This window comes from Trichogramma pretiosum, unplaced genomic scaffold, assembly GCF_000599845.2.
Source record: "Trichogramma pretiosum strain Unisexual culture from Peru unplaced genomic scaffold, Tpre_2.0 scaffold64, whole genome shotgun sequence".
NCBI lineage: Eukaryota > Metazoa > Arthropoda > Insecta > Hymenoptera > Trichogrammatidae > Trichogramma > Trichogramma pretiosum.
The window spans coordinates 843,842-869,836 of record NW_019641692.1 but is presented as its reverse complement, the minus strand read 5'-3'; the positions used below and the strand labels follow the sequence as shown (position 1 = coordinate 869,836).

General features: G+C 39.4%; 1 protein-coding gene across 1 annotated transcript in view; it reads left to right on the top strand.

Annotated features, from left to right (window-relative positions):
* LOC106656333 (A disintegrin and metalloproteinase with thrombospondin motifs 6-like) overlaps positions 1-25,995 on the top strand; it is a 58,481-nt gene that overhangs the window by 4,405 nt on the left and 28,081 nt on the right. Inside the window, exon 2 of the mRNA XM_014377263.2 lies at positions 4,378-4,417. The gene's annotated coding sequence lies outside the window, so the exon portion shown is untranslated. The remainder of the gene's footprint in view (positions 1-4,377; positions 4,418-25,995) is intronic.

Sequence of the window (25,995 nt, the reverse complement as noted above, 5' to 3'; positions counted from 1 at the left end):
TGCACATTATTATACATCGATATCGCATCGCTGAACCCCATGTTTATTTTCCGCGATTTTTTTTTCGCGATCTCATTCGCGATCGGTATCGCGGGCGATCTCGCCTCGATATAATATACAAGACCATATAGCGCGCGTTCGCTCTTGGATCGCGCGTTTACATTATCGTTATGGACGATGAAGTGCTGCCGCATTTAGAACGTCGTTTTACGGATCATGACTCTATTCGCTCTGCAGATATCTACGTATATCTCCTCGTCGGAAAATCGTGCGCCAGAAATATTTATATATACGTACACATTTGCACAACTTTTCCTCCGATGCGTTATATAGAAAGAAAGTTTCATAACGCGCGTACATATATACGCGTGTGCTGCAGGACGCACGCGAATCATTAATCTTAATGCTCAAAGTCCGAGTTATATACCTGGCGCAATGTGTCCTGTGCGAGTGCAACGCTGCAGTATATATACGATACTTTCCACGCGGTACTTATCAATACGCGCCAAGTTCGCGAATTAGAATTCGACGTACGGACGTCGTTTCGTATACGGTATTTGTCCATCTGCATTTTCGATCCGTCTGGAATCGCGAATTCAGCTGAAGTATAATGAAAATGGGCGCGCGGAACGTATTTTTTCAATTTTATTGAGGACGTACGATGCGAGTACGCATATAACGCACGAATCACGCGACGCGAATTTCCTTTCTTCGAGCAAAGAAAAAAAAAAACGAGTTCAGCACGCGATAAACTTGACTGGGTACCCCAAATTTAGGACTTATGAGTATAACGAGTGTATACGAAATTATCGTATGTAAAAACAATACATGTATGTCACATCCGTTCGAGTGCGAATTTGCGCGTCGTTTTGCGAAATGATGTAAATGCAGGAACCGTTAATATGCAGCTCATCGATGTAGTATCGAATATAACGTGATCTTAGCGGCAGTGCATGTGCGCCTTATAAAACTCAAATTGGCTACATACTGCAGATGTATTTTGAAATTAAAAATGAAATACCCTGATAAAAATGCTCAATATTTTACGTTTAGTTTTGGGTAGACAAAAAAGTTTTTTGGGCATAATAGAGCCATTAAAACTGTCCTACAAATATGCCCGATACATGTTGTAGTGAATCGTATGGTACAACAACAAAAGAAACATAAAATGAAATATGTTGCCACTAGGTGGCGCATACCCTGATTCTCCGAATCCACAACAGGAAAGGCAAGTAAGTTCTAGAAATAAGTTCGAGACAATGTAATAATTAGGCTGTTGTTGATGTTTTTTATTATGTATCTTTATTCTCACTAACAATGAGCAGCATTCTTTGATTAAAATTTTTTCACAGTGGTTTTAGGTTCTACCTTGACTTTTTTCATTATTTTAATTTTTTTATTAAATTTTATCCCCAAAGATATTTCTGCTGCAATCTTATCATAATCTGCTTGTTCTTTCTGGATTTACTTACAAAGTGTAACTAAAAAAAACTATCAGATTAAAATAACATTCAGATCTCTGTAAATTATAAAGTATATTAATGATAAAAAATGAATAATTTTAATACAAAACAAGATACATATAGCTTCGCTCTTTTTAAGCCCAAGAGCGTATGTGTTGCCCAACAGGCATAAGCTTCAAACAGAGACGTACATACATAACACACGCACAAATATATATACACGAATCAATCACGAGGTGTGAAAATTTCTATTCGCTTCGTTCCCTGTACCCGGGTGCGCGACGTTGACGACGACAAAAAGTCAATGTACGCGCCTGCATTCTGTTATACGTATACATGTATAATGTGCACATTTCGTAATCGGCGCAACGCACGATTTATTCATCCTGCGGTACATTTACATCGACGAATACACACGTCTCTCTTTTTAAGGAGCCGTCAGTCAAAGCTTCCTTGTTGCGCGAGTGTGAGCTATTAAGAACCGTGCAGGGTTTTTTTTTCGTCAAAAATATTTGCTACGCTCCTAGAAGCGATGTTTTACATTAATTTTCGTAAATGCAACCGATGCCGTCTTACAAGGGATGCCGTAACATAGAAAATGAAACGAAAGTTTCGAGAAAAAAAGTCCATCCATTATCGACGCTGATTGTGTTTTTCCCAAATTTTGTCGCTGCGAATTCTTAAAAGCTCGATTATAGATATTTTATATTCGATTCGCAAATGATTACTTCCATATTCATCTGATAATACAAAGGAGATTATATTAAGCTTACGCATCTATTATATAAGAAAAAAATATTTGATCAAATTGGAAATTTATTGCATTTTTATATGATAAATTGACCACTTAAATCGTGTGATAGAGAAGAGTTCGACTAAAAGTGTCAGTCAAAAGATTTAGTAAGCATTAGCGAATTCAAGGTCGGTGACTTTTTTTCATTCAATACAATGATTTGCCAAACGCGTGCGATTGTATTAAGGTGCGAAACAAAATTTGAAAATTTAATTTAAAGCACCGTTACTGCGAATAAAAAAACGATTTCAATATGTAATTATTTTAAGTCGTTCTTCAAATCTTTTTATGCTCGAATTGATTCGCGATGAAGTTTTTAATTAAAAATTGCAAACTAAAGAAGTAAAAACTAGTTTATTGCTACATCCTGCTTTGATTTTTCCATTGAGTTTTTTTTCTTAACAAAACGTACACAATTCTATGAAGATTATCGAGCCTAAATCGCAGTTTATCCGTCGACTAATCATCACTTAAGAACAATAAATCATGCGTTTGTGTCCATGCGCTTAATGAGTCGGTCGAGAAACATAATTCTCTTTGAAGAAGTACGTCCCGAGTATTGCAAAATCTGCAGTGTGACTATATACAGCTCTGACTGCCATAAATCAGAGCTGCCGTATGAAAGGCAGTATGTAGGAGTTGATTACTTTATTAAGTGATTGAATCAAAACATTTTTAGAGTGAAATAGAAGTGTGTACTGTTTTAGATATAGATTAATGACGAGAAACTTTTTTTTCACAGTGCAGTATGAATGACAAATTTTCTCATGCAAGTAATTTCTCAAACGAGCTATTACACATCTAAAATTTGTATAATATTTTATAATTAGTAAGAATATACATCTACGTTACGTGCCTGCATGCGGTTACTTAAAATTCCTTAAGTACAATCATTTCCGTTCATGGTCGTTATACATACATAAAAAATTAAAACACAGTCACAGAAACAATTTAAATATGTAAAAAAGGTCAATAATTCTACATTTCATCACTACTTTTGGACCATTTCAAAATACTTTAATGTGGTCTCGATGACAACCAACGAGCTAATCAAAATCTTTAAGATTTACTCTTTTTAAATAATTAAAATTGGACTCGAAATGATAGCAGCAAGAAGCTTTTATAATTAGCTTTAACCTTTACCTACGAAAAGCTCAATAATTTCTGCGTTTTCTTTTAATCTATATTTAAATATGCTTAAAATATTTAAAACTATTCTTTTTACTCGTTTAAAATTGTTGACACGAATTTCGATTCCAATCGCACTTGTTAGTGTGAAATATTTTTCAACGTTATAATAGTGAAAGAAAGAGTTAGTTCCAGATAAGAACTGGCACTCGTTGACATCTGAATCGAGTGTGTATACGCATTTTTACTCGAACCTCTCCAGGATATCTCGAGCGAAACGCATTGCCACGCCAAGCGATTGTTTATTTATACTTATTTTGTTTTCGATCACTGAATTTTCTAGAAAGCGTCATGCTTCTCGCCCATTAGAAAATAGATCTACTTAGGCTCGGATGAATCACCCGTGCGATATCGCTGAAAAAAATGCAACAAAAGTATTTATGTTACAATGCAAGAGGACGACGGAGAGTTTAAACGTGCGAAAAAATTTTTACAATGGCAATCGAATGTACGTGTGATAGTTTTGGATCGAGTATTTTAAGCTTTGCATTTTTCGTACTTAAACGACTCGGAATCTTATAAAAGAATTTGTATAGACTCACTTCGTTTATTTCGAAAGTCAAGTGTAAATTGTATCTGATTTTTACGCTTCAGCGTAAGTGAGATTAATTTTTTATGTAGTTTCGTTGTAAAGGCCCAGGTCATACGACTTACGGCCTATGCAATATCTTGCTGAACTATGATGTACGTAGGTTGGTTGCTTAAAGAGTAATATTGTAGATTGTTTAAATCAATATCTTGTAACTAAGGACAAAATCAGTCAAGTTCACGCTACACAGTTAGGCGATGATTTGAAATAAAAATAACGACAAAAACTACATGAATATTACAATAATAATTTATATGAAATTCGTTATTATTACATTAAGCATAATAAATTAATTTTAATTCAATATTTTTGTCTTGTTGTTAATAAATGTTCTCATGTTACAGGAAAGATACGGCGCACATGATTTTCTGATTATAAAAAAACGTGAGTTTTTGAATTATTCTAAGTTTTTATATAATTTATTTTATCTAAGTAGAAGAATAATACTTTTGAATATTTATGTCTTGCATCTTTTCGTTATTAATGACTAATTATGTAATGGTGACAATAGAAAAACACACAAAAACCTTTTATTTTTCTTTATCTGAAATGCACTTCAATTCCTTCAAAATTATTTTCTTCATTCAAATTCATAAATTATTATTATCTCAAAATGTTATCACGTTCTTCATTCTGTAAAGTTCGTGTATTTTTCAATAGCTACGAAGCATTTAAGTGTCAGTGATATTTCCACAAAATACAAGATTTATTACTTTTCTTACTATCATAAAGTTTTCGAATTCATCATCTACATTCATGAGTCTTTGAAAAGAAAAAAAGAAGGTTCCAGGCATTTTCATGGCAGGTGACCTTGCTTAATAAGTTTTACCGATTCGCACAAAATTTCACAATTGTCCTATATTTTGACTACTACGGAATAATGACCGGCATTACGCGATCGCGACGTTTTAATCGAAAATATTCGCGAATAAAAAGTGATGCTGACATATCGCGCACTAATGGACAATAATCATACTCTTATGAAATAATTTTCGATTCAATCAGCTCGCAAATTCTCGCACTTTCCATTGACTTTTTTTTTTTTTTTTATTCGAAAAGTTATATTGCATTTCGTATATCTGTGAAATTGGAGTTCCGCATCGCCAGACGCACAAAGATTCGCATGAAGATTATAATTTGATCCGGATAGAATTATGATGATTTTCCAGTGGCGTACATGCTCGTAATCTTCAAACAGGTTGATTCAACAAAGGGACTTGTGAAAACTTGTCGCAATCTATGAGCCGTAGACGAGATTATATTAAATTATTCCTGATTAGTGTAATAAACTTTTTTCATTTGCGAAATCGCGCGGCTCGCTTTTCTTTTGAGGATTTATCAAGATTAAAATCTTTTTTCTCATCCACTCGATTAATTATCAACTGATTAATAGAAAAATCAGCTTTTTTTCATGACTTTTTAATCTAGTAATCTCTCTATGATACTACTTCAATTAGCATATAAGAATCATCTCGTGTAAAAATGATTTTAAAAACCAATTCAACTTTGTCTTCAATTGTCTATCGCGAACCGACACATTTTAACCGCGGTTAATAGACAACTACGGCGCATTGACCTTGAATTCACATCGCTTTATCTAATCTAGCATTGGCCTATATGGGCAGCACCATTTTTTTCTCCTCTTTTTCTGAAAAAATTAAAAATTGAAATTTGTCATTCGGCACGATGATAAAGCGAGAATTGCAAGACGTATAAAACGGTGCCTTATTCGTGTTACGATCAGCATATAGCCGCCTTTGTGGATGAGCTGCTGTTTTTCACTCGTCTACAGAATTAAGGAGTATAGATAAGTAATTCGAGTTTGCTCTCGCTCGCGCGCATCGAAGAGCAAACAACACATCGTCAAGCCGCCGTACAGTGTAGGTATAGAGTGACGAGGCATTGAAATCTCTCGCAGTTGTTGTTGCGTCGAGGCATGTATTTTACGCGGCGGTGCGCAATTTATATACAACGAGTCCGCGCGCATCGTATACGCATATGTCACGGGTCTCGTGTCGCGCTCCGAAGATCATTGACTTCTTGATTCATCGCGTTTCGACAAACAAACACACGCACACAGACACACACACACAGCACACGCGAGAGAGAGCTTTTCTTTATCGGACATTAATATTACTCACGCTACAGGTGCTTCAAGAGTTATATACGCGCGTGTATTATTATTATCGGATTGCAGAATAAGTCTGCGTATGGCATTAAGGATCGTTCGAAAAAACCTCGAGCTTTTTTTGCAAATAATAGTTTTATATAAATTGCACGAGACGCATGAGAGCACTTTTTAAGGACATTGAACATTGTGTTGCTGCGTTGTTGTTGTTTCTGCAGGTACAGTAGTAGGTCGCGAGTAGCGATTCTCTCTCTCTATTGGCGTTGCGCGTCTCGGAACCGTGCGAAAGTATTTCGCAAGCTCTCACAGTGCGCTAGACTGTGTGTGTACTATGTAAATCATCGCGCAAAGTTTCCAACACACGCGCGCGTTCGTACGTACACGATCGCGTTGCGCGCGTTGTGCAAAAAGAAGAGAAAAAAAGAAGGCGCAACGTTTTATTATAAATTAGTCGGTGCGTGTGTTGTACTACGCGATGGTGTTTTGTTGCTGCTGCATTTGACACAAACGATCGAAGTTACGTAAGACACGAGAAAACAGTCGTCGTCGCGCGCGCGCGGCAGAAGCTCTTACGAGAGGCGCGCGTGTTTTTCGCGCTTTTATAAACGATACATTATATTCCCGGTGTGTTTGGCTGTGCTATAGGCGCTATAATTCACGCGCGCTATGAAAATCCGAGAGACGCGCGAGACGACGAAAGTCATAATATCTGAATTTATGGGCTTCCGCGACGATCGTGCGAGCGCGCCGAATCGGCTGCTGCTGCGTCGCGAGTTGCTTCCGATTTGGCGAGCTTATAGCACCTTACGCTAGGTGTGACTCACGGCTGCGTCGTCGTCCACCTGTCCAGGGATTTTCAACGATGTTTTTGATATATGTATATCTGTGCGCTGCTCATCGGGCGCGTAAACATATAATAATAACGCGCAGATCCAACGAGCAGAGAGGACGAGAGATTTTCATTCGTATATATATAATATTTATCAACGGGCTCGAGCTTTGATATATTGCCTGTAATATAATTCGTAGCAGGCAGAAAAACAGCGCCGCGCGCAGAGACAGATAATGTGAATAATGACAACGGAATAGAGCCTCACGTGTGTTCGTACGTGTGTAATATGTGCAGAAGAAGAGAAAAAAAAATGGTATACTAATAGCAAACATAGCAGCGCGAAGATTCAAGGTGACGCATATAATAGCTCTCGCGCGTACAAGCGAGCGACTTCATCGTATGGTATATAATAAATGAAGAATAGATAGATGCGTGTGTGCGAGTTTTCGATCTCGCTGCTATATATTATGTGTATAATATTGAAAAGCCCATACATTAACCATTATCGCGCGATATGTATGTGAGTCGCTGTACGCGTATACGCAGGTACTTGCCATGCACACGCCCGATATTCCATAAAGACGCGCGCCGTAATATCGTAATGTATTAATCCTCCGAGTTGTTCCTCCTCAACGCTCTTCTCTGCTCGAGACACAATGAAGTTCTCATGCGGAGGAGCTACGAACGTGGCGGCGATGAGGAGCTTAATATATAATAATAAGTGTGTATATGGTAGCCCCGAGGCGCTGTATAGCTGCTTGGCGCGGATACGCCAAGTTGCAGTAGTATAGTTCGTTGCGTTGCAGGAAGGTTTCAAGCTCGCTCAGACGTGCGGCGTGTATAGAACAAGTCAGCACACCTATCGCAATATTGTGTCTGACTCTGATCGCCTCTTCCGATATATATTTACTCAAAGTTTGACACAGAGCCGACGAATTAATGTATAATTAACCTATCCAGTCTATTTATAATAATCGTCACTTTCTCAGGGGGATTTTTTTTCTGTTTGTTTTTGAAAAACAGACGCTCAAATTTATAATTCGCGAAGGATCGGTCATGGCATTACCTTCGATCGAGTGAGCTCGAGCGAGCGAGCGGATGTACTACTACTATACGTTATGCATTGACACGCAAACAACTCGTGTACAGCATTGTTTATGCCATGTTTCGATTTTTTTTCTCCCCGAAATAGTCGTATCGATTATTGAGGCGTTCAAAAATTTGCTACGCTTCTGAAACAAATTAACACGTATCAAATTTCGTTATTTTTTTTACGTCGAAATTACATGTAGTGTACGAGACGTGCACGCGGTGTACAGCTTTGTTGATTAATGCTAATCGAGTCCTCGTGCGAGCTATTTGTAAGTTTCTCGTTACTGATATGTTAAAATTTTCCCTGGAAAATAAGAAATGCGCGACAATAAAAACAGATTCTGGAATCAAATCATTAAAAAAGGTCTCGGCCCACAGAAATAAGTCATCGTTTCGCGCGAATCACTCTATTTATAAGATAAAAGAGCATTTTATTTGTTCCGGGTAATTTTTATCGAAATCGCGAGCTGGAATCAGTTCGATTCTATCGAAACCTTTTGTTGAAAAGAAAAATCAAAAAAAGCCGCGAACTTTCACTGTCGGCGCGTAAGTGTGATTATATGATTTGTGGACCATGAGGCATCATCGATTCATACAACGAATACCGTATCGACGAATTTCAATGTCGATTATTAACGACGTGCGAATTTTATACGCGAGCACTAATAGTGCACAAAAGCGCGCGTCGTCTCTGAGCCATCATATCTGGCGCGCGCGCAAGCCTCGACGCGGTCGTCGCGGGTATATAATTTTGCGGTCAACCTTGAAAGTTAATCCACCCGAGAGTGTCATGTAGATATATATTTTCTGCTTACAGCAGCCGTAACGCGCGCGCACGGCACACAAAACAATTGCAATAAGAAACGCGTCAATGACACTTTACGAGTTTGCTTAAACTTGACACGCTGACTGAGTTTTTTCCGCTTCTTCCACACATTCGTCATTAAAAAAAATTTAAAGCCGCGCGAGATAGTACAATGAGATTTAGGCACGATGTGTACGATCGAAGGTTTCGATTTCGCGGCGCTGACGGCGGCGGCGGCGTCGACGTTTGTGCTTGTATACACGTATAGCGAAGGTCTGGGTACCGCGTGGCTTTTTTTTATGCTCATGTATATTAACGTGAGAAAAGTGACCGAACAATAAATCATAAATACGCGTGGGATATAAAAAAAAATGCTAAACTGTAACTTTATGAAATGTATTTGGCAATTAAAGTGTAAAAAAAGAGAGAAAAAAAAAGAACAACCGATGATCATGAAGCTATTCATGATTTTTTAGCATCCAGGGAAAGAATGAAATAAAAAGCGTTTCCGTGACACATTTGTACTACGTTGTTGTGTTGCGCTTTTTTCTGCTGCTACTACATGCATGATTTCTCAATAGGCTCATTTATAAAAAAATCATAGAGGCGAGATGTTCTTTAAAAACAGATAGGATCAAAAAATTTGTAAAAAATAAAATAACAAGTTTACCGTTGATTGTTAAAAAAAATTACTTAAATTAAATGGTAATTAGACTTGACAATTAAAGTAAACTATACTGAATTCTATTTAAGATATGGTATTATGAACCCTTTGTTAAAAATTGTCATTGAGTACTTTATTTTCTTTCATTTCACCAGGCGAAAAATTAATGAAATACACTCCCGTACATTATTGTTAGGGCAAACTTAATACTCAAATTTAATTATATTGACTGAAAGTTAATGTTTTAATTCTGATTTAGTTTTTCAGTTAATTGTACAAAAAATTTACGAAAAATTAATCATAATTTAAATTAGACCCCACCGCTAGATGGCGAGTACCTTTATGTACGAATCTGCAAGTGGCAAAGGGAAAATAATTGTATAAGTCAATGCACATACACATATCATCTAAGTTAAGCTCCACGGTTTTTCTGTAATACGCATCGACGTCGATTTTCAGTGCGAAAGTAATATATAGTATTACGGTAACTGGAAAAATGGTAAAATTCACACGCAGTCATAAAGACGATCGTAAAAGAATAAGCTAACTGCCACATACAGTCTCGGTACGTACTCAATAACAACTGTATTATACACATGCGTTCAAGCACACACATGTATACACAGTAAGTCAGAAACTATGTTTATGTAATATGCCATGTAGCAGCGGACGCGGCCACAGCATTGACTTGTCATTTGCATGCTCGGCGTAATTCAGTTGTTCCTCACCTCGTCGTTGTAGGCTGTATTACGCGCTGATTTCCAAAACCTTTTCCATCTATTTATTCTTTTTTTTTTCATTCGCAAGTCGACGCGAGACACAAGACGTTGCACGCGCAAGCTCGCAACACTACAATAATGGAAGACCATTTTTTTTTATACTTCGATATCTGTGTCACGTCTTTTGAAATTCGCAACTTTGCGCGTATCCGATCGCATCGAAAAAAAAAATCACTCGGTACCTCGAGTTCGATTGTTTCATAAATGCACACACACACACACACACACGCACACACACATAAGCAGCGATCCTCGAACATATTACAATGTAATTACCTCGTAAAGAAGCACAAAGCTGAGCTATTAATCATATAATCATACGGTAGTGGAAGAAGCTAATTTGCGATGCAATAGCGCCGAAGCGCTCCGCGATGATGAAGGATTATTAGAAAATATCTATCGAAATAATGTATACTTGCGCGCGGCAATGTATAGAGACACGTATTATGTATCGCGGAGCTGGAGAGCTCCGTTCGTGGTACATACGCACGCCATAAATTCACCTGTTCGGGACCTGTGCCACGCGATAAATCGGATAAAAATCGATCGTCGCGCGCGCGCACAGGTGAAAACACATTTTTTTTTAACTCTTTCGTGTTTTTTATATAAATCTCAGCGCGCATCGAGTTGTACGTATAGAACATAAATTTAAAGCCCGAAGCCGCCAGCACTGACAATAACAATGTAATTAAAAGTTATCGTAATCAATGCACATTCATCTCCTTTAAGTCAAACGTTAACATCGAATTGATTTCTCACTCGCGGAGCCCGTGTAATGTAACAAAAATAAACTCGTGTAACGAGCGGCGGCACGTTTTATCGGCGCGGTAATTTTTCCCGCGTATCCGGTGGCGCGTAAAGATGCGCAGCACTGCGAGCTTGACCGTAACCGCGCGCAGAATCGATTAATTTTCGTCTCAAACCGGCCGGATTATCGCTATCTGTATACGAGCGTGACAGGCCGCGACCTTGAGCCTTCCGCGCAAGTATTTCGATGGGTCACGGAAAGACGAGACCCACTCGGAGCTCTCTGCGCGACACGAAGAGTAATTACTCAACGCGCGGTACACTTTGTCTGGGAGTCCATAAGAGCTGTGTCTACTTTTTTTTGTATGCCATGCATTCTTATCCGCTCGATCGCGTATCTTCGTACGAATATATATTCGTTTGTTTTATTTTGCCAAGAGCGCAGTAAGGCGTAACTCGCGTTTTTCTCGTTCGATAAATAGGCCCTGCACACATACAAACGATATTCGTCGCGCGCACAGGCTCGATCGTAAGTATCTGGCATGCATACATAGGAAAGTTTTGCGCAATGCATCGATGCGATTTAGATAACGGTACGCTCGGAATTTGCGACGCTGTTCTTTTTAGAGTATGCATACGCGCTAATGTTGACTATCGGGATAAAGTTGATTATAATTTTGCCAGCGCGCGCGCTTAAAACTGCATGGTGTAATACAAATATAATGTGTGATTATCGAGTGCGCGAGTCGTGCGAGGCACGAATTATGCAAAAATGCGCATTAACAATGATCCATACGATAATAAAAGAAGCCCAATAATGAGAAAAACGAGCGCGTCAATGCGAGTAAGTAGCCAAACATCTCGATTATTAAGTACATTATACATATCGAGTGTCGCGGGCAATAGCCGCGATGCCGTGGAAATATGTGCCGCATCACTTGTTCTTTTTTTTTTATCACCTTATAATTCCGCCTTTTTCGGAGGGAAATTCCGATCTCCGCGTAAGCCATGACCTTCGCGCGGTGTGTATACAATATAATAATTTTTGTGGTCGTCAGCGCGTTTGCTACGAGTACACGCTGCAGAGAGCACTTAACAAAATATAAACAATTTAAGGATTGCGGGATCGTTGACCAAAGAGAAAAAAAAATATGCAAAGTTTCGAGCCTAAAACTTATATAATATCGCATACATCGATACATAAACCACTTGAAGAACAAAATGAATGAAGGAAGCGACGCGCGTCATTGACGAGAACCTGAGCTAAGGATGTTATTATTATAATATACATGGCAATGACTCCAGGATGAAAGATTCATAACATAAGTTAAAAATTTAATGCGAAAAAATTGAAGATGAGCAACGCGAGCTCTCGGACTCGCGTGAGAAAGTGACAAGGTACGCGCTCGAGTCGATATCATTTTATCATTATTAATATTCGAAATAAGAGCCTGCCAAGATATTCATTACCCATATCTCGTAGAGTTATAATAACGTTAAAAAGACGAGGATCGCTTCGACGCGTGCTCGCTGACCTTCCTGCTTGTTATTATTATCATTATTATTGTTATTTTTTTTTTATGGCTTTTACACATTAAAATACATATATATTTCCCCGAGCCATGGAGGAATCGGCAGCGCATTATTACCCTGACACACAAAACAGTACATAATATATAAGCCTTATTATTATATATGAAAAGAAGAACATCTCGCGCGCGAGAAACGAGCAAGGATGCAGCTCGAGCGTATATTATGTATACGTGTGTTGTGCACCTCGAGAGAACACTACTGCGCGTACGTGTGTGTTCTTCTACTGTTGACGGGTATACGCAGTAGTATTCCTATGGTGCAAGAGATTGTACATGCTCGAAATAAAATTGAAAGAAAAAAAAGAAACATTATCGACGTACCGGTTGCTAATTAGACGGATTTTGAAATATTGTTTTACTTTGGTCCCGGTGCCGAGTTAATGACGTTGGCTGCCCGGGCGATTCCTATAAATGCGCAGTTCGAGTGTGTACAAAGTCAGACGACAACTTTCCGATGGAAATGTACTCGCGTACTACTGCGCCTTTTCTCTCTCTTTCTCGTATCTCCCCGAAAACAGGCTCGATTTTTCACTGCGAAATCACGAAAACGTATAAACATACGTTGTTTAGAAAAGTAACAAAGAGTTCGAGTGAACCAAATGCGCTGCCGGGATCGAAACACGACGCGCTTATGATACAAAATTACGAAATACGCTCGCGGGGGTAGATGTCCGTATCGATGCAGGCATTTACCTTTTTTTCTGCCTCCAGAAAATTCCTCGAAGCAATTCGCGCGCACGACAGGCGCGCTTTATGGCTCAAATGTACGTATATATAATGGAACATTTAATAAATAAACAGTCGTGCATGCATACGACGACGACGACGATGACGGCGCGCTTTATCGCGTTCGCGGAGTTGACATTTTTCGCTTATTTCGCGGCAAAAGTATGCGCATATAATAATAAATTTAACCCAAATATAGCGAGCTGCCAAACGCGTGTGCAAACAGAGATGCGCTCGGGCCAATTATCAATGTCGCACGTCGTCTTCGCGCGACTCGAGCGTTTATTAGCCCGGCTCGCATATACATATTGACACTATATAAAATTTAATTTTCCATCACCTTCTCTCTCTCTCTCTCTGGGCTGTTTCCGAAATTTTGTTTTCCCACCGGATGTTACGAGGCGTTTATATAAGCCAGAGCGAATATTTCCTCGCTGTTATGCGTACACACACACTTTTTAAGCGCTGGAGGCTGAGGCGCTGCTGGATCGTTCTGTCTTTATTATTATCATTTTTTTTTTTTTTGAAACGCAATTCAAAGCAAGGCGTTGTCACTTGATTTTTATATTGTTCTACGTATAGAGCTGGAATAATTTCAGATACGCTGTGTGCAGAATACCATGCGTGCATAAATACATCTTCATGGTTGTAACAACGTATCGTCGTTGCACCTTGATTTTTTTAAACTCGGCATTACCTTGCGCGAGCCGCAATCGCCATGCAGTAGTTATAATGAGTTTCTTCGACGATCAGGTGCACATCGTCGTCGTCGTCGTTTATTATAAACTTCATGAATCGCAACGACAGATTAATACGCCTTTTGTACTGGCGTGTGGCTGCACGCAGATCTCTTTATATTTTCTTCGTCGTTTATATGTAGAGCAGCGTCTCGCACAAATGTTATCCAAGATCGGAGTAATTAGCTCCATGGGATCGTGGAATTCTCGATTTTTTTCCTCTTTCTTTTTTATAGCTTATGCATCTTATTTACCTTGCGAGGTACATGTGTCACTATTAATCACGGGTGTTTGGAGGACAACAATTATACGCGTGATTTTTTGAGTAAAAATAAAAACGCACCCAGAGATTCAGACTAGGTTATGGTATTTTATTGTTTTTTTTTCAAATAACTAAACGTTAGACTATAGAGTCAAACGATTGCACCGATGATGTAGGCTTTATATACGTATGTTTGATTTCGCGTACATTTCTAATACACCAAAAGATGTACATGTATGTGATATTATTCATAAACATGTTTATTAATGAACATTGTTAATGCTTATATTATTAAAACGATTTTGTAGTTTGTAATAACTCGTTTTTGTAGGTATGGCAAAAGTTTTAAATTCTATCACTAGATGTCACTTACAAATCCACAAGTAAAATTCAAATCACCAGAAGTTAAAATCGGGTGTCTTTTAAATATTCACTCACTCAAAGTGTAAATCTGTATTGTGATTCATATGTCGATTCGTTTCGTCAAAATATTTACTCAGCAGAATAAGGCAACGATTAATATTTCGACGCCTCTCGGCGGCGCGTGTTTGTCGTGCGCGCTGCAGCCTCCGCAAGCCATCAACGCGTATACATACATCTGTGAGGCACGCATACACTCTAGCCTGCTAAATAACAGCCGCTTAGGTGGTGCAAACTGTATATACATGTGTGTGTTTGTGTGCGAGTGAGCGAGCGATTGCATACAATATCCTAATGGTAGCGCGCAGCGTCAAACGCGTCTGCGTATGTACATCAAGTGCTTTCACTTAATCGCCGTCATTATTTATAATATACACAAAGACGACATATACACACAAGTGTATGCATATAAGCGACTATGAGCGGCAGTTCGAGCACATGTATATGGAGGATAAAAATCATGGTTGTTTCATAAAGAAGAGATTTTTCAACTTTTGATGCCACTGTTGCTTTAGTGTAACCATCGAACTACTTTAATAACCAAAAACATGTGAGTGAAATCAATTGATAACACACTTGAACTTTTGTATCTTTAAAACCTTATAATTTTATTGAAAATATTATTTTTAGTAAAATAAACTTTATAAAACAATAAAAAAAATTATAAATAATTTACTATTGATAAATACGTTTTTTTTAATGTTTCTTGGACGATAATATTTTTTTTTTAAATAATTTTTTTATTATTATTTTTTCATACTTTGCCGGCTAGATGCTACCTCCCCTCTTGATTATATCCTGTTCATCGCTTTCTCTCATCTTTCTCATTTCTGTATATCGTATGATCGTCGTAGCAATTCATATGCATAGACGTGGTGCAGTGCGCCGCAAAATTTATCAAGAGATCGTTTTTTTCTCTTTTCGTCATCGTTTTCTGCTACTGCCTCCGCGCTCGACGATGGAATTTCTTCGCGTACAAGATACAACAACAACGACAAGAAAACGAATTTTTTGTGCGCCTCCGCTCGATCGTTCGCGCGCGCGGGTGAAACGTGTATATACGTTTGTTACGGAATCGCGAAAATTACCATTCGTGCCGCTGCCGTTGTTACTCCTGCCGCCGCCACTGACACACAGGGTTTATATAGATATGTATACATATTATGTGCATATGTAAAATGTACCCGCGGAAAAGTCGGTATTATATCTGCGCGTTACGAGAATTTCATATTATACAGTCGATTAGCTCCGTTATACAATGCGATAAATTTTTTTTTTTCTTCAAATGTATATTTCTTCCTTCTTCGATTCTCGTTTCGTCGATCTCCGCCTGTGCAAGTATACTGCATAAGAGTGTTTACGTTATAACGATATATATATTTTTGTACCTCGACTCTCTCAACCATTACGAGCGCGCGATCATTGGAGGAAAGAAAAAATCAAAGATCAAACTGCTTAATCCGATTGGAGCGATGCAGCTCGTTGTAGGCAGAGGATCGATCTCTCTGCGTATTTATATTACGGCCTATCTCTGCCACTGTATCGATGCATCGAACGTGTTAATTACGTATAATGCGCCACGCGTACATGTGTACACATTCCCATACGTACAGTAGAACACACACGAGGTCTCGAGAATGCGAGGGCGTCGCGTCGTTACGTATCTATGTAATGCAGGTACGTCGCGAATGCTTACGCGTGCTCTCCTCGCGTATCGATGCTCATTTTCACCGACGTTGTATCGATATTATGATTTTGCGCGCTAATTGATTCTCGTGTATATAACCGTGTACTGAGCACACGGTCGCGCAGAAACGAGAGATCGAGCCCGGAGCTTTCGCGTTACGTGTGGCATCGGTGAGAGCTTTTGGACGATATATGCATGCCTCGATGTCGTACTGCGTTTGAGCTTTGCGCTCGAAACTAAAAGAATCGAAATTTATGGGCTCGTACCACACTTTGTACGTGCAACGCATTTGTCTTTTGCCTATTATAGGCTCTCTCTTTCTGGCTCACTCGAGTATATACCGATCAAACTTACAACTGACGCGACTGTGCACTGCGTGTACTATATATATGTGCCAGTGCTCCCATATATACGTATGCCGCGCACGAGTACTCGCGCGACTTGGCAGCAGCTTACGTAAATATTAAAGGGTATATATATCTATAGTCGCACGTGTATATATACATTATGGTCTACGTGTATATGCGTGAAGTATGTATAGGTGCTCCAGACACGCGGATGATATGTGAACGACGCTCGCGCGCGGATGCATATATTACACTTTCTAGTCGCTCCGCTTTCAGTTATCCGCAATTTTTTTCGCTTTTGCATATACGCCTCGCAGCAGCTCCCATTTTCGCATAATAATAATAGCGATGTTTACGAGACGCGAGTGTGTGTGTACGTGTGTGCATGCTGATGACTCTCGCACACACGAGGTTTTTTAGACGCGACGCGATCGGTGGTCATAACCAGGCGTGAGCTGCTGCTGCTACTGCTGCTGGATCGGCGCGGCTGCTCATTTTCAAGCGCAATTAACATTATTAATTTATATTATCGTCTATTTATAATACTCTCGCGGCCTGGTGAGAACATAATGATATAAAAAAACCGATTCGCGTTGCCTATGTACACGGCTGCGCTCTTGGTATGTTTATTGACAAGTCTTATTATAGACTCGCGGGTGATAAAATTGCGATGAAACGACCGACTCCTCGGTGAGAATCACTCGATTTTCACGCGGTCTATAGTCGCAGTAATAAAACTGTCGATTTCCGCGTCAAGCTATGTCATTTACACATACACACGTAAGCGCGCATTGCACATAAGCTCGCAGAAAACAAATAAGTTTCAATAAACATCGCGCAAAATAATAAAGTAATAACGCGCGTTTACGTACATTGTGTAGCTTTTGCTTGCCTACGAGGCTGTGGCTGTGGCGCACGATTGTCAGCGCGAGCTCGCTCGAATTAATTATTTATCTATACGGCTTATTGTATTGTCTACGCGCCCGTGTGTCCTATAAAACAATCGAAACTACGAGCGAGTCTGCAGCTGCGCAAATTTGAGAAATCATTTTGTGTCGATCGATCGATCGCAATATGTGTTAGTGCCGCCTGCGAGCTGCACAAATCACGCGATATAATATGTATGCATGCGGCACGTCCGAGACACAATGCAAACATACCTCAACACACATACGAGAATGCGCGCGCGGAGCTTGCAAACACACACAAACGTCGAGAAGAAAAAAAAAATTGAAGTAAAGGTTTGAATTCGAATGGCTCAGCGAAGCCATATTCGAGTTAGTGGTACACACGAACCTCGATATATACGTACATGGCAAATAATATATATAAAAGACCGGCCACTGCTGCTGCTGCTGTTGCCGCTGTCTTATTTCGCGCGTGTCCTTGTGTCCCTTTCGTGTATAAAAATATATGTACATAGGAGGTAGTATAGAGCGCGCGTTCCGTTTTGCCGATTATCGAAACGGAACCAGTAGCAGCAGCGCCAGTGGCGGCAGTGAGATTTTCGCAACACACACACAACATTCGTGTGCCGCGCCATAGGCCTTGACTGAGCTGCGTACTTGCGCGTATCACACAACCCGAGCCGAGACTTTTTTTTTCTTTTACTGTGTGCCCGTTGTCTCTTTCGCGCATTGTATTTATTGTACGGCGCGCATATATATCGACGACGGAATTGGCAATGTAAATGCGTGAAGCCTTCGATTATTAAGGTTGCCGCGCGTTCTTCGTAAAATGGGAATGATTTTTCTTTTCATAGTACAGCGACGAAGCCACAAATGCGTATTTATTATTTTTTTTTATAGTCAAGTTGATAGAGTAAGTATAAGAAGAAAGCTTCGTTCTAATATGGGTGCCAAATTATAACGACTTGCACAGAAAGCTGTTTGCCGTGAATAAATTGTATGCTTATTGCATACTTTATACGATTATTATGACTTTTCCACTTTCAGATTTACAGATAAAAGTACTTCGCCATCTAGTGGTGGTGGTTGTGAGTAAAAGTCGCCAAAAACTGAATTTTAAAACATTTAAAACGGTCATTTTTTGATTTTTAGGCCTTTATTAATCTTGGTCATTGGCAGACCTGTATATTAACTTGAAAATGTTGTACCTTCAGTATTTACAAAATATTTGCATTAATCGATTCATTTGCAACTTGGAATCGCCCAAGTGATCGTTCGCCGTCGTCGCGCCCATCATATAGACTCACGAGACAGAGTATTACAAGAGGTGTCGTGCATACAATGCACTGCATTGTCGAGCGCATGGCGCGTAAATTTGCGCGCGCCATTATATATGCTACAAGCAGCGTATACAAACGCTGCTCAACGCACCCCATAATCATTACATCGAATCGATAATGGATTCTCTCTCGCGACTACAACAATGCGCAGCTGTATAATGTGTATCTATACGGTATTACGTATATCCGCGTATATACACATCTTTATAAATGCGCCGCGCATCCTGGCTCGAACGAACGAATTTCTAATCTGTCGAGATAATCGAGATGCTAATGAAGAACTCTCGGGCCGCCGCCGCCGCCGCGCGCTTACATGTACATGTAACCGATCGTCGACGAGCTGCTTCCGCGTCAAAGCTCAATATATTATAACATCTTTTCTATGTACGCGCGAGTATAGCTGCGGAATAGCTCGAGAGTCTATATCGATATACACATAAGGTATACGTAAAATCGAGTGTGTGTGTGCACGTCGAATCGATTTGCCGGTATATTTATATAAATTGGATGTGTGTATATAATGTACATACTTGGTAACTAGTGCCGCGTCTATTGTGGCTGAAAGTTCGCTTTCACGCGCGCTCACGAGTGCAAATTCCGATCCTTGTACAGGCCACGCGGCTAATTTTCGAAAATCATGCCGAGATAATATTTTGTAGAAAAATTATAACTCGAGCCTGTATAACGAGGCCTGCTCCGATATATTTTAGAGCTCGTTTGAATATATAATTTATCGGCGCACGTGTAGACACGACACCGAGTAAGTACGCGTATGCCGCTGTTATTGTATTCTACATACGCGATGAGGTGACGACAACGAGTATATGGCAGTGAAATTTTTATGTGTTTTTTTTTCGCCGATCTCGATACCTATATAAATAGGTGAGTTACGATACGATGACCGCGAGCCTATACATAATAAGCATCGATTTCTCGCGCGAACTCGCGGAAAAGCTCGTCGTGAATCATTATTTTACCATCGAAATCCTATACGATCTTTTTTAGTACGTCTTAGAATCGTCACCTTTTAAATTTTAATACCTCTAAATTTGCCCGCGACAAAAAGAGGATTCGGCTTATTCGATTCCGTCAATCGCGTGAACCGTACCGATGAGACGCTGCGCATCGTGTGCCAGACTCGCGCTTAAAATTACACAAGCTCGCGAATTCGCGATATTATATACGCGGTACGATACGATAAGTGCGTATATATGAAATAATATTCTTATATGCGCCGATGAGTCTGCGTGTGCTAATCACAAGCGAGCATATAAACGCGAGTTCCGCTGCTGGGGTTTCGCAACGTCGCCGAGTTAACGGCGGAATTCTTCTTTTTTTTTGCCTTTTCCATTTTGCAAAATGACAATCAAGCTCACGAACAACAGCAGCAGCAGCTGAAACATAGCGTTTACAATCTCATAAATTTCGAGCGTATAGCTGGCGCGTAATGCGCGTCGAGATCTCGAGTCCTCCCCGCTGTGCAGCAGCTATATACACGCAGTCGGTCGGTCTCTGCGCGCACACACAATTTAATTATCAGCTGCGACGATTAATGATTGAAGATGCGCGCGTTTATGCGTGCCGAGCGTGATTCATTTTCGCGATGCATATACACATGATGCGCGCGATCGATACATACGCAATATGTATTCGCTCACGCTGAGAGCTGCGCCGAGCTCGTATCAAAAACGCAACCACTCGCACGGCTTACGGAAGATATTATCGTTTTAAAGTGTGCGTGTGCTGGTGTTCGTGTGCCGTCATTACGACGAATAGAACTCGATTGTCGGGAAGTCGTTGAGCGCGCGTTTTGATTCATGATTTAGGAACATTTATCAAGGACTCGCGTCGGAATTTGCAAAGCGCGCGCAACGCGTTGAATGTTAAAAAAAAAAAAACAAACGAAAAAGATTAAAAAAAAAATAAGCGCGAGAAAGTCTTGTAAACGCGCCTTATCGATATCGTAATTAATGCAACACACTGCAGCTGCTGCCTGCTGCTGCGATAGCTTTCTAATTATTTGATATCATTTTTGTCTCTGCGCGCGGAGCAGAGACGTCGATACAATGCGCGCGCGCGCACTCGTACGACCGAAAAATGACCGATCTCCGCATCGTATACATTTATAATGTATCGCGAAATTAGAAAGTCTACCGAAAGCTCGATGTCAAAAGTATATAACTCGCGTTTACCGGATTCAAGAGTCGAGTATGTCTATAGCGCATATCCTTTATCGGATCGTTCACGTTCTTTTTTCTTCTTATTCTTTTTTTTTTAATTGAGCGCTCACAGTTGCGACGAGCTCGGAATTATGACAACGAGGAAACGATAGCCGTCGTTCGTATGTATATGAATTTTCAGTCGTCAAGCGAATTGTTCGCTATATCGCCAATTACCGTATGAATTATGCATGGAAAAAAATCTCCTTTTTATCCGTTATTCATCGCTTATTAGATATGAATTTTTCTTCTTTTTTTCTGGAAAAGTTTACCTATCAAGCTGTGCACTCATACATGTTAAAACAATGCCTGTCTCGTCGATACCTCGAGTTATAAACCCATAAATAATCCATGTACCTAAAACTCATCGTCGATTTCGACGAAAATACTATATTAAAGCTCTCGGGTACTTTCCATCGCACGTGGTATATTAAACGTCTTATCCACACTTGCGGTCGCGAAAAAAATATCCTGGGCGTTCGAGTTGCGCTCATCCTCTTATAAGAACTGGATATACGTCCTCACAACGCAAAGTCTCATCCTCGAAGGTCTCTCACAATATCGCGTACGTATAAGAACACTCCTGCACCGCCTGCAGGCGTATACACGTAGAAAGCGAAATGCAACAATGTTTTCATTCTTCGCTCGTACGTATGCACCCATCCTTTTTTTTCTCACACCCGTCAAGGCCAAGGAGACTCTCAATTATCACTTTTTCACCTGCCAGCCGCTGCGTTACATATATAATATATACTAAAAAGTTCAAGTTCCCAAAGTCACTGCTGCCGTTGTTGTGGCTGCTGCTGCCTCGTCTGCCTCTCTGACTTTGAAGCCACTCAAATTAGAAGTGATTTTCATAATTATCGCTGCCAGCTTCTTCATTTGCACGCAGCAGCAGCAGCCTCTCAAAGTCTTGTTATTGAACCGTTTAATATTGCACCATTTACCATTTTACATAATGTATATTAGAGCCGCGGACGGATTTGACGCGTTGTGTGTGTGGCTCAGCTATATAGTTCGGGACGCTGTAGGCTATCGCCAAGGTGCCTCGCGCGCGCACAGAGGACTTTTATTTTATTGCCGCGCGAATATATTTATGCACCTTGTTAAAATACGCGAGATAATAGCCCCACGCGCTCTGCGCAGCAGCAGCAGCGGCCGATTGAATTAAATTGTAATTATGTGCAGTTAATTGGAACGCCGCGTTGAACCAATTTTAAATCATGCAAATGTATAATTATCTTATTGGTGCATTGGATGTGTGGGCATAATGTGTGCGCGCGCTCGGCAGCGCGCCGTGTCCGATTGATTGTTGAAGTAACATTCGACACACTGTCCGAAGGGGGTAGCGGTCGGCGGGTCGACTTTGAAGAAAAAAGCGCGCGAGCAGTTTAACGCGTCTGTCTGGCTATGTATAGGAAAGTAGTATTAGTGTTGCCTGCAAAATCTTGCACGAAAGATGAGTCACACATCACACACACGCTGTGTTGCATATTATACACCGCGAAAATTAATGTGGATTTAAGGTTTTTTTTCTGGCCAAGTTCATTCGAAATCTGCTGCTGCTGCTGATGATCTGAATTTTATTGGAAAAAAAGGTATGAGTCATGATTAATGTAATCGCATTATTTATTGTCATCGAAGAATAAATAATGATAATGTATACCTCATAATGGTATGAATATTGCTCCAAATGCGACGTATGATGAATATTAACGGATGCCGCTCGCGCGCGGCAGCCGCCAGGTATATACTTTATATGACTAAGAACCGATCTGCTTTTTAAATTCATAAAAAATCGCGGAATAATTGATCGCTACCATATGCTGCCAGGTGAGCGAAGACGAGCCATATAATAATATCCCTCTTAATTGAGTGTAATGTCGACCGCAAGACAAGAAAATGCTCTCGAAACTTTAGATCCGTTTACAACATTTTATTTTTGAGCGCGAGCTATGGTGTCTCTTTTCGAGTGGAATCGAGAGTGAGAGAACGAAGCAAATCTGAAAATCTCGCCCGTTGCCATGATTCTGGAAGAGTACTGTATAAAAAAAAATCACGTATCGTCTGCGAATATAAAATTTTTTACAAGTCACGTTATACCTGTGCTCACTTCCTTTATCCATAATTATTATTTTCTCGCGCGTACACGTGTATGTGTAGCAAATTTCAGGATTTATGTGCACGAATTTAATTAATAATTTTTTTTTTCCCCAAAAATTGATCACGCAAAAAGTAGATGAACACGAACGAACAGGTACACAAAATTTAATATACACAAAATTCAATGCTACGCGGTCTGGCACGTGTTTCCAAAATAATATCAATTGGAAAAAAAAAAACATGAAAAACAATTTTTTCGGTTTAAAAATAGCTCGATCGCTTCGGGTGATATGATACCATGCATCATATCAGTATTAATAATAAAGCGCTGGTGCGCTCCTCGATATTTTTACACGTTTTACCCTGCTACATCATGAAGTATTTTGAGTCATGCGAAGTTTTTTAGACTAAGATGTGTAATACATACATGACCGATCTTTTTACTTCTAAGATTTGAAATTTGTTGAAAATTAAAAAAAAATCATCTTTTCACTCTTACGTGTCTAATCACGCGTAGTTTTAATCTCGGATAATCACCAGAAACTTATTAAATGCATATCACCTAAAAACTCGTTTCATTAATACCCTGTTACGTAAGACATTAGCACATTTTGAGGCTTTTGGTTTTTTTTTCGAGAGTTATTAGGTTATTCAATGAGAGTACACAATTGACCCAGTAGCCGATAGCGCGCACGCGAATTTTTTAAATATTTACTTTTTAGTATACCGGCCTGTAGTAATATTCCGCGCGCGAATATGATAACTTGTCCGCGGAATATTTTATTGTTTTTTTCGCGGTTTGCAAATCTCTCGCTTCATAAAAAAAAATGCCGCTAATGAGTTCATTAACACTCCATATGACAAGTACTCAGCATAATTCATTGGATTAAACATGTAAATTTGACATTGAAAAATCGTCTTGGAAAAAGAAGTTCAAAGTTACGAAAAAAAAAACACAACAAGAAGTTGCTCGTGGACTGTTTGGTCTCTGCGTGTAGTAGAGTAACTACTACCAACTACTATAGGCCTCACTACTGTACATGGCGTGCTTCGCTGCGACGACTAATACACATTCTGCGGTGGGAAAAAGCCAACGATCGAGGCCCGCGATATATATTTACCAACTCCGAACTCCGATTCCAATTAGCCCGCCTATATCTACATGGTCCCAGACCGAGAGTGAAAAGCGATTATATGCAGGTTTATATTCGCCGGACATGGCGCGTGCTCTTTTCTCTCTCTCTCTCTTGGCTATACGTTGCACAATCGGTCGGGGTGCGCGCGTTCGAACTCTTGTGTGTGTGTATGTGCTATATTATAATACGTATATAATCTAAAGCCCGGTTCTGAACTTAAACTTACGTAAGGCCAAGCGATAAATTATTTTTGTCAAAGAAAGAAAAAAGGGAGGTGCACAATTGCACGCCGCTTATTCTTTATATGGCAAATAGAATTTCACTTATTTTTTCGTGCCATTTGTTTTGTTTTTTTTTCTCATTAACGAAAGCAAGTTGCATCGGCGATAAAAAAAATTACTCAACTTGGTAGAGGTTAACTGTCAATGATCGATTTATTGTAAAGGCTGTACTAAAAAAACCTTAAATTTAATGCAGATTAATGTAAAATCAGACATTAAAATTAAAGTAACCGATATTGACATTTATTCAACGTACTTTTACATGAAAGCTACGTTGAGAATGATGAAAAAGTAATAATTGGTTTTTTTTATATAAAGTGCACGAAAAATTCGGAAAAAACCATCAAATGCATTATCATGCAAAAAAGAACGGAAAAATGTAAATCTAATCTGAAACTGAAATATTTCAATTGTAATTATTGTTTTGATACTGATTTAGTTTTTACATCATTGGTTCAAAAATGCATGAAAATTAAATGATAATTAATGTCAGTCTCTGACACTAGATGGCGAGTACCCTCCCGTATGAATCTGCAAGTACCACAGATAAAATAATTGTATAAATAGAAGTGAGTTTTCGAATTAAATAATATGTTTCGGATAATATGTTTCGGAATTGATATGTAATGTATACAACCCATATAACGTTGGTTTTATCCTGATCAACGTAGAGGTTCTTCAAAATATCATGAAAATTTAAAAAAAGGCATAAAAATATTCGGAAATTATTACATTAGATCGATGCGTTCCACTAAAGAAAAAAGTCCAAGGAAGTGTTTGCAAAAAGTGCCGCTTTATATCGACTTAAAACCTAATTGATTTAATTGTGAGACATAATTGTGATGGAAAAAAAAGATCGCATTCATGTAAGAGTGAAAGTGTCGGGTGCGATTGTGATTATATTACTCAAAAGTTTTCATACATAGAATCAGGTGTACGAGGTGATTTGCTAACTCTTATAATTTTAGTCGGCATAACAATATCCTATGAAAATGAGGATAATTGCGATACAATTATTGGTTACATCTGGGATGTTTAAACATTTGCGATTCTTTCTAGCTATCGAATACACACATCGACCTCGTCAAGGATCGTTTCGTCGTCGTTGTCGTCGTCGACGTGCCCCTGCGACGTGACGAAAGACACGAAGCATAGGC